At 38.0% G+C, this 11,785-nt stretch overlaps 1 long non-coding RNA gene across 1 annotated transcript in view; it reads left to right on the top strand.

The window, feature by feature from the left end:
• Positions 1-6,966, top strand: part of LOC116086536 — a 22,437-nt gene extending 15,471 nt beyond the window's left edge. Inside the window, exons 2-3 of the long non-coding RNA XR_004116984.1 lie at positions 5,724-5,886; positions 6,415-6,966. This is a non-coding gene — a long non-coding RNA (uncharacterized LOC116086536). The remainder of the gene's footprint in view (positions 1-5,723; positions 5,887-6,414) is intronic.
• The last annotated feature ends 4,819 nt before the right edge of the window (positions 6,967-11,785 follow it).

Genomic DNA, 11,785 nt, shown 5'->3' with positions numbered 1-11,785 from the left:
TGGTGATGCTTGCATCTATGGCTTCTGATTTCTTTCCTAGGTTTTGTATCTCCAGGGTTGTCTCTCTTCCTGATTTCTTTTTTGTTTCTGTTTCTATTTTTAGATTCTGGATGTTTTTGCTCATTTCCTTCACCTGTTTGATTGTGTTTTCCTGTAGTTCTTTAAGGGATTTTTGTGTTTCCTCTTTAAGAGCTTCTAGCTCTTTACCTGTGTTCTCCTGTATTTCCTTGAGGGTGCTATTTATGTCTTTCTTAAGGTCCTGAATCATCATCATGATAAGTGATATTATGTCTGAATCTTGTGTTTCTGTTGTGGTGGTGTGCCAGGACATGCTATGGTAGGAGAATTGGGTCCTGATCATGGCAAGTGACCTTGGTTTGTGTTGTTTATTTTCTTATGCTTGCCCACCCCCATCTAGTGCTACCTGCCCTTGCTAAATCTGACTGGAGCCTGTCCTTCCTGTGATCCTGGTTGTGTAAGAACTCCTCAGAGTAAAGCTGTCTCTGTGATCCTGTGATTCTGGGATCCTGGGATCCTGGGCTTGTTAGATCACCTGGGAGAGTGGCTTTCTCTGTGTTTTGTGGGACTGGCTGCAGAGCTTGTGCCCAAGGTCTGCTCAGAATACTAACCCAGACAGACAGGAAGGAACAGGAGTCACTGGGCTGGCTGAGTTCCTGTGTGCCTGGTTCTGATGGTCCCAGTTACTCCCAGTGTTGGGACAGATGTTGGTTCCTGCTCACTTCGATCCTGGGTGTGTCAGAGCGCCTGGGAGTGGAGCTTCTTTTGGGTGTTGTGGAACTGGCTGTGGAGCTTGCGCCCAAGGTCTGTGATCCTGGGTGTGTCAGCACACCTCTGATCCTGGGTGTGTCAGAGCGCCTGGGAGTGGAGCTTCCTCTGGGTGTTGTGGGACTGGCTGCGGAGCTTGTGCCCAAGGTCTGCTCTGGACCCCAGCCCAGACAGACCAGAAGCAACCCAAGTCACTGGGCTGGCAGAGTTCCTGTGTGCCTGGTCAAGCTGGTCCCAGTTACTCCCAGTGTTGGGACAGATGTTTGTTACTGCTTACCTCTGATATGCTGAATTCTTATGAGAAGAGAGAGGAAAGTAGAGCTACTTAAGAGCAGCGCAGACAGGAAAAAGAGGGATGTCCTCATTCTTAATAGCTGAAAAGTATTCTATTGTGTAAATGAACCACATTTTCTGTATCTATTCTTCCTTTGTTGGACACCTGGGTTGTTTCCAACTTCTGGCTATCACAGGTAAGGCTAGTATGAACATAGTGGAGCATGTCCCCCTATAGCATGGTAAGGCATCTTTTGGGTATATGTCAAATAGTATATCTGGTTCTTCAGGTAGATCTATTTTCATATTTCTAAGGAACCTCCAGATTTATTACCAGAGTGGCTGTACCAGTTTCTTTGTATTTTTTTTTGATATTATAATACAATGGTATAAATCCCACATCCCCTGTCCTCCATTCAATGCTTCTGAAATGCCATTACTTACTCTCTTTCAGTTTTACTGACTGTCACATGGCCTCTATGATTCTCTTTTTCTTCTTTCTTTTCTTGGGGAACTACTTCAGTTCAATTTTTCTCATTGTGCCTTATGTCCTGTTGTTCGCCAAACCTTCATGTTTGCAAATTCAGAAGTCAATCTTCAATCTGCATCTCATAGGATGGGTGTTACTTGTTCTCTCCCTCATTCATATCTATATCTATATAGCTTTTTTCCAACCTCTCTCTTTACTCCCAATTCTCTTTCAAATGCATGGATTTTTTTAATTGTTTTTACACATATGTGTGCATAATTATATAAATACCATCTGATGATTCTGTTTAGTGTTGCCTTTACATATATATGATTAATTTGTGTTGGATAATCAATAAGGGGTGTTGTCCCTGAGAAAACTTAACTCACCCTCTCTCAATAGTCCTTTGTTACCTATAGGCCTTCATGTAGGTCTGGGCCACCACATGATTTCCCTCTAATAAGGTAGAATGTCTATTGATGCTACTTTTGTTCAGGTCTTGTTTAGGTAGACATATTTCTAGCTTCAAATGAATATATGTGAATATAAATATATATAACCTGTAATAACTACAGAAACCAGGAGAGTAAATACATCAATACCTGGAATGTTATTTTGCTCTTTTTAAAATAGGCCTGTTAGTCAGTCTCCAGCCTCTCTCCTTTCTTGAATTGTTCTGAGGTACCACTAGTAACTCTTTCAGCCTAATTTGTGGATCCTTGTTTATTTCTGATTGCTCAGTATTTGTATGCATCAAGCAAGTGAGTTTTAAATTCCTAAAAACCAAGTAAAATTGTATGTTTTTCTTTCAAATAATTCCTGCCTAAGCTTTATTAACATTGTACTTTATTAGCATTAAGTTTCTCTTATGCTCTGGGTTTATAAACCTGTAACAATGTTCTGGAATGATCTATGTTCTCAGACAATATAAAGATATTGTTAAATGTATTTTGGATAATCTAACAATCTCCTTCTGTTCATTTTTAACACAATACTGTATTATATGGATACAAATGTATAATGACTGGTAATACAAATTTGTGGTAGAAATCAGTCAAAATTGTGTGTTAATTAAAACAGGATCATTTTCTGTACATGCTATCTGGAATTCCAACAATTCATTTAGAACTTACCATAATATATCATCACATTTGCCTGTCAGTTATTAATTGACTAGTGGTGCACCAAGAATAATATACCATAACAAATAATTGCATTTGCTTATCTATTATTAAGTCACCAATAGTGTGCCAAGAATAATGGGATGGATAAAGGAAACAAGAGTGAGTGTTAGTGTAAGAAACTGTATACATCATATTATCTCAGTATGACAAGATATAAATAGTAAATGCACTAAATGTTCTTAAAAATTTACATGTCTTCTTTAAATACCACCAAATGAAGCTAGAGAGATGACTGTGGTTAAAATCACGTACTGCTCTTCCAAAGGACCCAAGTTTGGTGCCCAGAACACAGGTTGGGCAGTTCTCAACCTTCTATAACACCAGCTTCAGAGACTCTGACATGTCTTCTGGTTTCCATTGGTATCTGCATGAATGTGAACATGCATACCCACAAACATATATACATGCACCTGCACACATACGCTCACCTATATGCATGCATATATAAAAAGATTTATTCATAGATAAAAAATAAAAATAATCTCTTAATAGGTATCACTATTGATGATAGGGTTCTGTATCCATTATCTATCTTTCTCTTTCTTCCTTTCCTTCTTTCTTTTTTCTTTCTTTCTGTTCTCTATCTCTACCTATCTGTCCATTTGTCTGTTTCTCTGTCTGTCTATCTATCCATCTATCTATTTAGATAGTAGATTTAGGTTTCTTTTTTTATTAGATATTTTCTTTATTTACATGTCATATGATAACTCCTTTCCCAGTTTCCCCTCCAAAAAACTCCCCAAAACACCCAAAAAACAAAAAACAACAACAAGAACAAACCCCTGTTCCCTCCCCCTCCTCCTGCTCGCCACCCTACCCTCTCTTGCTTACTGGCCCTGGCCCCTACACTAGTGCATAGAACCTTCACAGGGCCAAGGGCCTCTCCTCCCAGTAATGATCAACTAGGCCATCCTCTACTATACATATGCTGCTGGAGCCATGAGTCCCACCATGTGTACTCTTTGGTTGGTGGTTTAGTCCCTGAGAGCTCTGAGGGTACTAGTTAGTTCATATTGTTGTTCATCCTAAGGAGCTGCAAACCCTTCAGCTCCTTTGGTCCATTCTCTGGCTCCTTCATTGGGGACCCTGTACTCAGTTCAATGGATGGCTGTGAGCCTCTACTTCTGTATTAGTCGGATACTGTCAGAGCCTCTCAGGAGACAGCTATATCAGGTTGGATTGTCCTTCCTTCAGTCTCTACTCCATAGTTAGTCTCTGCAACTCCTTCCATGGGTATTTTGTTCCTCCTTTTAAGAAGGAATGAAGTGTCTACATTTTGGTCTTCCTTCTTGAGTTTGTGGTTTGTGGATTGTACTTCATGTATTCCAATCTTCTGGGCTAATATCCACTTATCAGAGAGTGCATACCATGTGTGTTCGATTTAGGTTTCTAAAGTAGCCAAAAAATATGAAGCACAGAGACCAAATTCAAGATTATTTACTACAAAGAACCACTAGCTTTAAGAACTCTGTAATCTACTGTTTCTTGTGAGCTTATCATAAGCCAGATCTACATAATAATCCATTGGGGTCTCATGATAAATTTGTGAGATTGTTCTCATGACTTTTGTTTTATAAGAGGAAAAAAAGAACTGGCATAAAGTAGCTAGTCGAGGAAGTAAGTAGAGTTCCAGGTCAAGTCTGTCTTCTTTATAAAGTCCACTCAGGTTTCTGCTTTTATGTCTATCAATAGATCTTCAAATCTTAGAACAAACACTGTCTTCATATTGTTATCAGCTTTGTGGATATAAAATTTTGTAGTTATGCATATTCTGCTGGAGCCATTAGTCCCACCATGTGTACTCTTTGGTTGGTGTTTAGTCCCTGGGAGCTCTGAGGGTACCAGTTAGTTCATATTAGTGAGTCATCAAGGGCAGGAGAGGCCCTTGGCCCTGTGAAGGTTCTATGCCCCAGTGTAAGGGAATGCCAGGGCCAGGAAGCAGGAAAGGGTGGGTTGGTGAGCAGGGGGAGTGGGGAGGGAACAGGGCTTTTTTTTTAAATTTTATTTTCTTTTATTTTTTTCTTTTTTTATGAAGGAGAAACAGGGAAAGGAGATGTCATATGACATATAAATAAAGAAAATATCTAATAAGAAATAAAAAAAAAAAGTTGTTCTACACTGAATCTCTCAATTCATATTCAACAAACTAAAGAGTAGAAAAGGGAATGTTTTTCCTTGATCATTTATGGTGAATCAATGAACTTAATTTCATTGGGTTTACATCCAATGTTTTCCATCATTAATAAAGAAGTGATTCCTAGATTGCAAAAAAAATAAATTGTAGTTTATCAAAACAGAGAGAGAATATGTGCACTCACACATGACAAGATTACAGTGTTTGTAGAATATGATAACTTTAATAATCAAGAGTGTAAACAATGAGAGAACATAAGTATCTGAAGATTATTTGAGCAAGCCTATAAATAAAACATTTATTAAAAATATATTGAGTACTGACATCATTACTATAAGATGAGATAACCTTTTATAGTATCTACTAATGGTGTTTTTTAAGGAAACCAACACAGCTATCTTTGTTTAAATAAATGATCATGTTTATGTAAATTGGGGTTGTTACTTAGAACTTACAAGCTGAGTGCAAAACACAGCTGACTTGTTTATTTGACTTCAAATAGAACACGTAGATGAGTGGTAGAATTTTCATCCTCAGATCAATTTAACAGCATTGTACACAAACTTTGTGGGTGTGTTCACTCTTGTGTATACATGCACACAACACAACAACACACACAGATGCATAGACAAATCACTAAGAAAATAACATTTAGCCAATTATATTATAAAGGTGGTGATTACATATGGTACAGCTGGCTATACCAAGAAGATACAAGAATTAGAAAGACCCATGCATAGCATACTGGACTTAGTTTCAATGTCTAAATATTCAACTTAAGACTTTCCTCCCTTTATTTTTCTGGTACTATAGCTCATTTGGTCCCATGTAGCTTCCTTTTAGTCCTCATGAAATATTCACTATTCCTTAAACACAGCATCTAGAAGCTTCTAGAAGAGCAACATGGTATTTGACTCATCTTGGTAAATAAAATAAATGTTACTTGTCTGGCAAAGAGCAATGCTCTAGGAATGGAAAAGGATGGTATCACCAGTCAAGTCTTAACTTTTCACGTCTTATTCATTCAAACTGCTTTTCAGGTATGTGCAAAGCTGTCTGTTTTCATATGACTTGGAAATAAATGATATGAAACTGTTTTAGTGTTGATTACAGATTAGTTGTCATCCAGATGGAGTGAATTTACATCATACATGCGTCACTTGCTGCTTCGTTCAGACTGTCTAAAATGTCAGCACCATCAATGAACGGGTAATATTAAATTAGGACAATGCAAATGGTGTAGCAGGAATACACATGGTTTTCAATAAACCATTACTCTTTTCAAATGAGGCCTATCCTGATGTCATCCATGGACCTAAAGTGTCCATTAATATGTTAATAGTGGGCTTGTGTGGATCATGGTGAAGTCTGTTTCCTAATGCTTGTACAACTGCTCTGGCCAAATTTAATATTTTAATGTTTATCTTAGAGCTAATTGCTCAAATAATCATCAAATTGTATTTTCTGTAAAATGAAAATTTTCTAAAACCAGATTGTGATGATTAAATAACTCTGGCTTAACCAAAGAATTGTGTTACTTATATAAATGGGTTCTCTGCTTCCTTTAGGTACTAAAGCATTTGCCTGAGCAAAGAATTCTACAGATCCCTTCATCTTGTAGGAACAACCTAAAAAATGACCAGGAAGGCAAAAAGAGCATGCCTTAACAAAGTTTATCTTCTATTCTGAATGGCTGCCAATTAACCTCACTTAGAACTCCTTAGAACATAAAGTGATCTGCTGAGTTCATCCAGAGGATCTACAAAAGAAAACGAAGCCACTGGACACTTATAGTTGATGTCCAAGGTCCAAGGAAGGCATGGGCTATGCTTCAGTCATACAGTTCAAGAATTTGTTACAAAATTGCATATTGATTTGGATACAAAGTGAAAAACTTGGAAAAAGAAGATGAGTTTTAAAGCAAAAAGCCCTGGGATAATGTTTATTATATTTTTTCTATTTGATTCTAGACATTTTTAAATGATGCCCAATATTTATGAATTTCAGTTCAATCTTACACATTATTTGTATGTTCTGAAAGGAAATGACTGGCCATGATTTGAGAGATGTTGGAAAATGGAAAATATTCTTCAATACAATATAAATTTATTTAATAAGAATTTGTTGTTATCCTTTGAACTATGATATAAGTTCCTTAGTTACCTTTCTGAACATTTATTGATTGATGATAACAATAACAACAGAAACAAACAAAAACAAGTGACCCAAGGAATCTTAGCCAGTGTGTTTTAAAGGACCATGGATTATCCAAATCAGTTTTATCAATTTAAATGTTTGAGTTTGGGAAAGTTTTGAAGATTTAAATAAAGGGGATGATAGTTTAAATAAAATAAATGAGTAGTTTAATATCATTAAACATCAGTCCAATGGTTGGCTGTGAGCATTTGCCTCTGTTTTGTAAGGCTCTGGCAGGGTCTCTCAGGAGACAGCTATATCAGGCTCCTTTCAGCATGCATTTCTTAGCATCCATGGTAGTATCAGAGTTTGGTGACTGTATATGGGATGAATTCTCAGGTGGGACAGTCTCTGGGTGGCCTTTCCTTCAGTCTCTATTCTGTACTTTGTCTCAATATTTGTTCCTTTGAGTATTTTGTCCCCCTTTCTAAGAAGGACTGAAGCACCCACACTTTGGTCTTCCTTCTTGAGCTTCATATGGTCTGTGAATTGTATCTTGGGTATTCCAAGCTTTTGGGCTAATATCCACTTATCAGTGAGTGCATACCATGTGTGTTCTTTTGTGACTGGGTTACCTCACTCAGGATGATATTTTCTAGTTCCATCAATTTGCATAAGAATTTCATGAATTCATCATTTTTAATAGCTGAGTAGCACTCCATTGTGTAAGTGTACCACATTTTCTGTATCCATTCCTCTGTTGAGGGACATCTGGGTTCTTTCCCACGTTTGGCAATTATAAATAAGGCTGCTATTAACTAGCTTAATCTCTTGCATGTTTAGTATGAGTGATCACAGCTGCTATGAGTTCATGTTTGTAATAGCCATGCCATGTCAAGGGCAGCATTTACACCCTCCTATGTCCTATTGAATGGCAGAGGAACCCTAGAAAGAATATTGAAGAGTAGATAAAGTCCTGAGTGAATGGATATTGTTGTCATGGGAATGCCTCTGTCAAGGACCAATGCTTCACCCATGGGGATTGGGCAACATTCACAATGGAGTATGAAGCTCAGAGACTGCAAAATATACCTTTATGGTTTGAGTGTGAATATTGACAGGAAGAACAAGTATGGGGGTTTACAAACAATTGAGCAGTGTGTTCAAGAAGGTAGCAACTGCAGCTTCTTCCTGTTGGATGTTTACAGGCTGAGACTGTTGACCTTGAGGAGATCTCCTAATGAGTATAGCTAATTCTTCTCTCTGTGTTATATATAATAACTATGCTGAGGTTCAAGGTAATAGTGTAGTAGCCAAAGGTTATATCAGAGCATGCACAGAATGCCTGACCTAGCTTTTCCATATGTGTGCCTGTATGTCTGGTCTTTCTTCACTTTTTTTAAAATTAGATATTTTCTTCATTCACATTTCAAATGTTATCCCCTTTCCTGGTTTTCCCTCCTTAAGCCCCCTATCTTATCCCCCTCTCCCTGCTTACCCACCCACTCCTGCTTCCCTGTCCTGGCATTCCCCTACACTGGGGCATCAAGCCTTCTCAGGACCAAGGGCCTCTCCTCACACTAATGTCCAAACAAGTCCATCCTCTACCACTTATGCAGCTGGAGCCATGGGTCCCACTATGTGTACTCTTTGGTTGGTGGTTTAGTTCCTGGGAACTCTGGGGGTACTGATTGGTTCATATTGTTTTTCCTCCAATGGGGCTGCAAACCTCTTCAGCTCCTTGAGTCCTTTCTCTAGCTCTTCCATTGGGAACCCTATGCTCAGTCTAATGATTGGCTGCTAGCATCTACCTTTGTATTTTTCAGGCACTGGCAGAGCCTCTCAGGAGACAGCTATACCAGGCTCCTGTCAGCAAGCACTTGTTGGCATCCACAATAGTGTCTGGGTTTGGTGATTGTATATGGGATGGATCCCCAGGTGGGGCAGTCATGGGAATGGTGATGGCCTTTCCTTCCATCTCTGCTCTGCACTTTGTCTCTGTATCTCCTCCCATGGGTATTTTGTCACTTTTTCACCATCCTTAGTCATGTTTCTAAGACTCAAATCACTGAGGACATTGGAAATAAAGATGTCCTATCTATGGCTGAGCCCTCACAGACTCTTATTCTCAGCACATTGAACAGTAAGATGTCTCTGAATTAACCACTGCAATAAGACCAAATTTGGGAGCAGCACAAATCTATTTAGAAAAAAAGAATATTCAGAAGGTAGTATGATAATATGAGCATTAAGAAAACCAACTTCAATAGGTTATCCCCTTGGGCTTATGACTTCCCTAGTCATGGGGTTTTAACATGTTTGCTGTCCCAGCCATGAACGCCTTCCTGGAAGAGATTGGTTGGCTACTCTTACAAACACTCCTGCCACTATTGCACTGGTAGGCACATACTGTTGTCACATTGACTTCTCACATGCAAAGTCCGGTAGAATAAGATCATTGATGACTTTTCTCCCTCAGAAATCTTCCAGAACTGTGACTAGATAGTTAAGAGAATTTTTGTGGATCATTTAAAAAATGATTTCTCTTAATCCTGTGGCCAAAGTATGTATTATCTTCAGCAGTGGGAGGGCAACCATTTGTGACAGAAATAGCCTTCGTTGTTTTGGGTTCTCTCTGATCAGTAACTCACAAGGAGATAACCTGTACCTCAAAGTAAGATTCTCAGTAAATAAACAGTAGGGTACTTCTGTTTCAAATCCTTTTAAAAATACAGTTTTAATTAGCTTGCAAACTACTAGGTTTTATAAGGTTTGCTCATACAGTCTTAATTTTGGTTAACTTAGACCTATCCCCATTTCCCCATCTCCTGTCACTCCATCCCCACCTAAACCTCTAGTTCCTAGTATGCCTCTTTTATTTCATATTTTGCTTAATATCTTTCCATGTCAATAAACACATCTGTAATGGCACACTGATACCTATATAAACAATAAGGTGATTTAAAGACAATTCATCATTTTCAAGAGTTCAAATTTCAGTTTTCTACTTGTACAAAGAGTAAATAAATAAATAATATTTATTAGTCTTAGTTTATACTTACAGTTGGGAAAATTAAAAAAATTACTGAAATTTTTGGATAAAACTGTATTATGAATGATAGAACTATTTTTCCATATGATCCCTAATAGGACTGAAATATTATTTCAATATTAGAAAGGGTCTTGTCATTATATTAATTTCTATGATCAGAAATGAAACCAGAAGTTTTTAATATCCTGACTATCAGTTATTTACATTTTTGTTTTAATAAATTATACATAAATATATTTTATTGTGTCATTTTATTATTGAAGTTATTTGGTATTTTCAATTATTTGAAATAGATTAATATTCAAGCTACTGGAAGATAAAAGGTGTCAGAGGTCTTGCCCGATAGTAACTTCTACAAACTAGAACACAAATGTGCCAATTGTGCAACCTGACACAACTATCATGAGGAAATAAACTACTCTCTGATTAGACGACAGGCCTGCTTCACAAAAGGAAATGCATTTCTGCTACTGAAAATTATTATTTAAAATGGTCATGCTGGGCAGTAGTGGTGCATGCCTTTAATCCCAGCACTTGGAAGGCAAAGGCAGGTGGATTTCTGAGTTTGAAGCCAGCCTTGTCTACAGAGTGAGTTCCAGGACAGCTAGGGCTATACAGAGAAACCCTGTCTTGAAAAAAGAAAAAAACAACAACAAACAAATGAAAAAAAAAATGGCCGTGCCTGTGAAGTAATAAGTCCAAGGAAGGAACATACTAATGTTGTTTGAGTGCATTTTTATATTGTCCACATATCTTCCAATTAATTATATTTATATCCAAAGGCCAATACTACTCTTCCTTAAGGAGAGAGCTTCTCTTTTCTGTGAAAGGCAATGAGTGACATGTGATTGCTCATTGTGCTGACAATAAGTGAAGGTTAAGTCTTTAGTGTCAGGGGCGGGGGTGGGGGTGTGTGTAAGGTGGACAGTTCCAGCCTCGACACTGGATCGGAGTTCTCAACTGGAAGCAGGGATATCTGGAAGGCCCATAATAAATAGACATAGACTACTTTTTGGGTACAAGCTGACAGGCAATTTTTCAAAGCTTAAAGTTTCTCTCTTCTCTCTCATTCTCTGTTCTCTTTCTCACTTGTTCATTTGCTCTCAGCTTGAGGCTGCAAACATTGCATTCTTCTGTGCACTTTGCTTTTCTCCTATGCACTTTTCTTTTCTGGAAGTCTCACACCCATACATACCTCTGTGCATTCCCCCTTCACTCTCACACACTTTTCACACACATCTCAAACACATACGACATGTACTCTCCTTTCACTCAGACACACATTCTCCATACATGCCTCACATTCTTTCTTCATTCACATTTGTACACACCTCTGTGTGTTCCCCTTTCACTTTCACACACATCTCACACACACCGCATGGACTCTCCTTTCACTCGCACACACATTCTCCATACACACCTCACATTCTCTCTCCACTCACTCTTCATATGCTCTTCTCATGCTCACTCATCTTTTTCTTGCCCTAATCTTTATTGGTACTCCAAAAGCAGGTTAAAAAAAAAAAAGACTTTGTATAATCATTGCCAAATCAAATTCAAAAGAATAACCACATCCCACAAAGAATCAAGAATTGCAATTGTTTCCCAAAGTTTCAAGCTTCCTATTCCCAGGCCTATAGCCAAAATAATAATAATTGCAAACTTATCATTATTTAAACTTTAACTGAGTATACTTCAGATCTCAGAGCTGTGAGCTCCAAGGCCGGCTATTTGCATTTTCTTGTGAAGCT

This window comes from Mastomys coucha, unplaced genomic scaffold (genome assembly GCF_008632895.1).
Source record: "Mastomys coucha isolate ucsf_1 unplaced genomic scaffold, UCSF_Mcou_1 pScaffold12, whole genome shotgun sequence".
Classification (NCBI taxonomy): Eukaryota; Metazoa; Chordata; class Mammalia; order Rodentia; family Muridae; genus Mastomys; species Mastomys coucha.
Note: the sequence above shows the minus strand (reverse complement) of the source record. Positions and strands in the feature narration are given on the sequence as shown.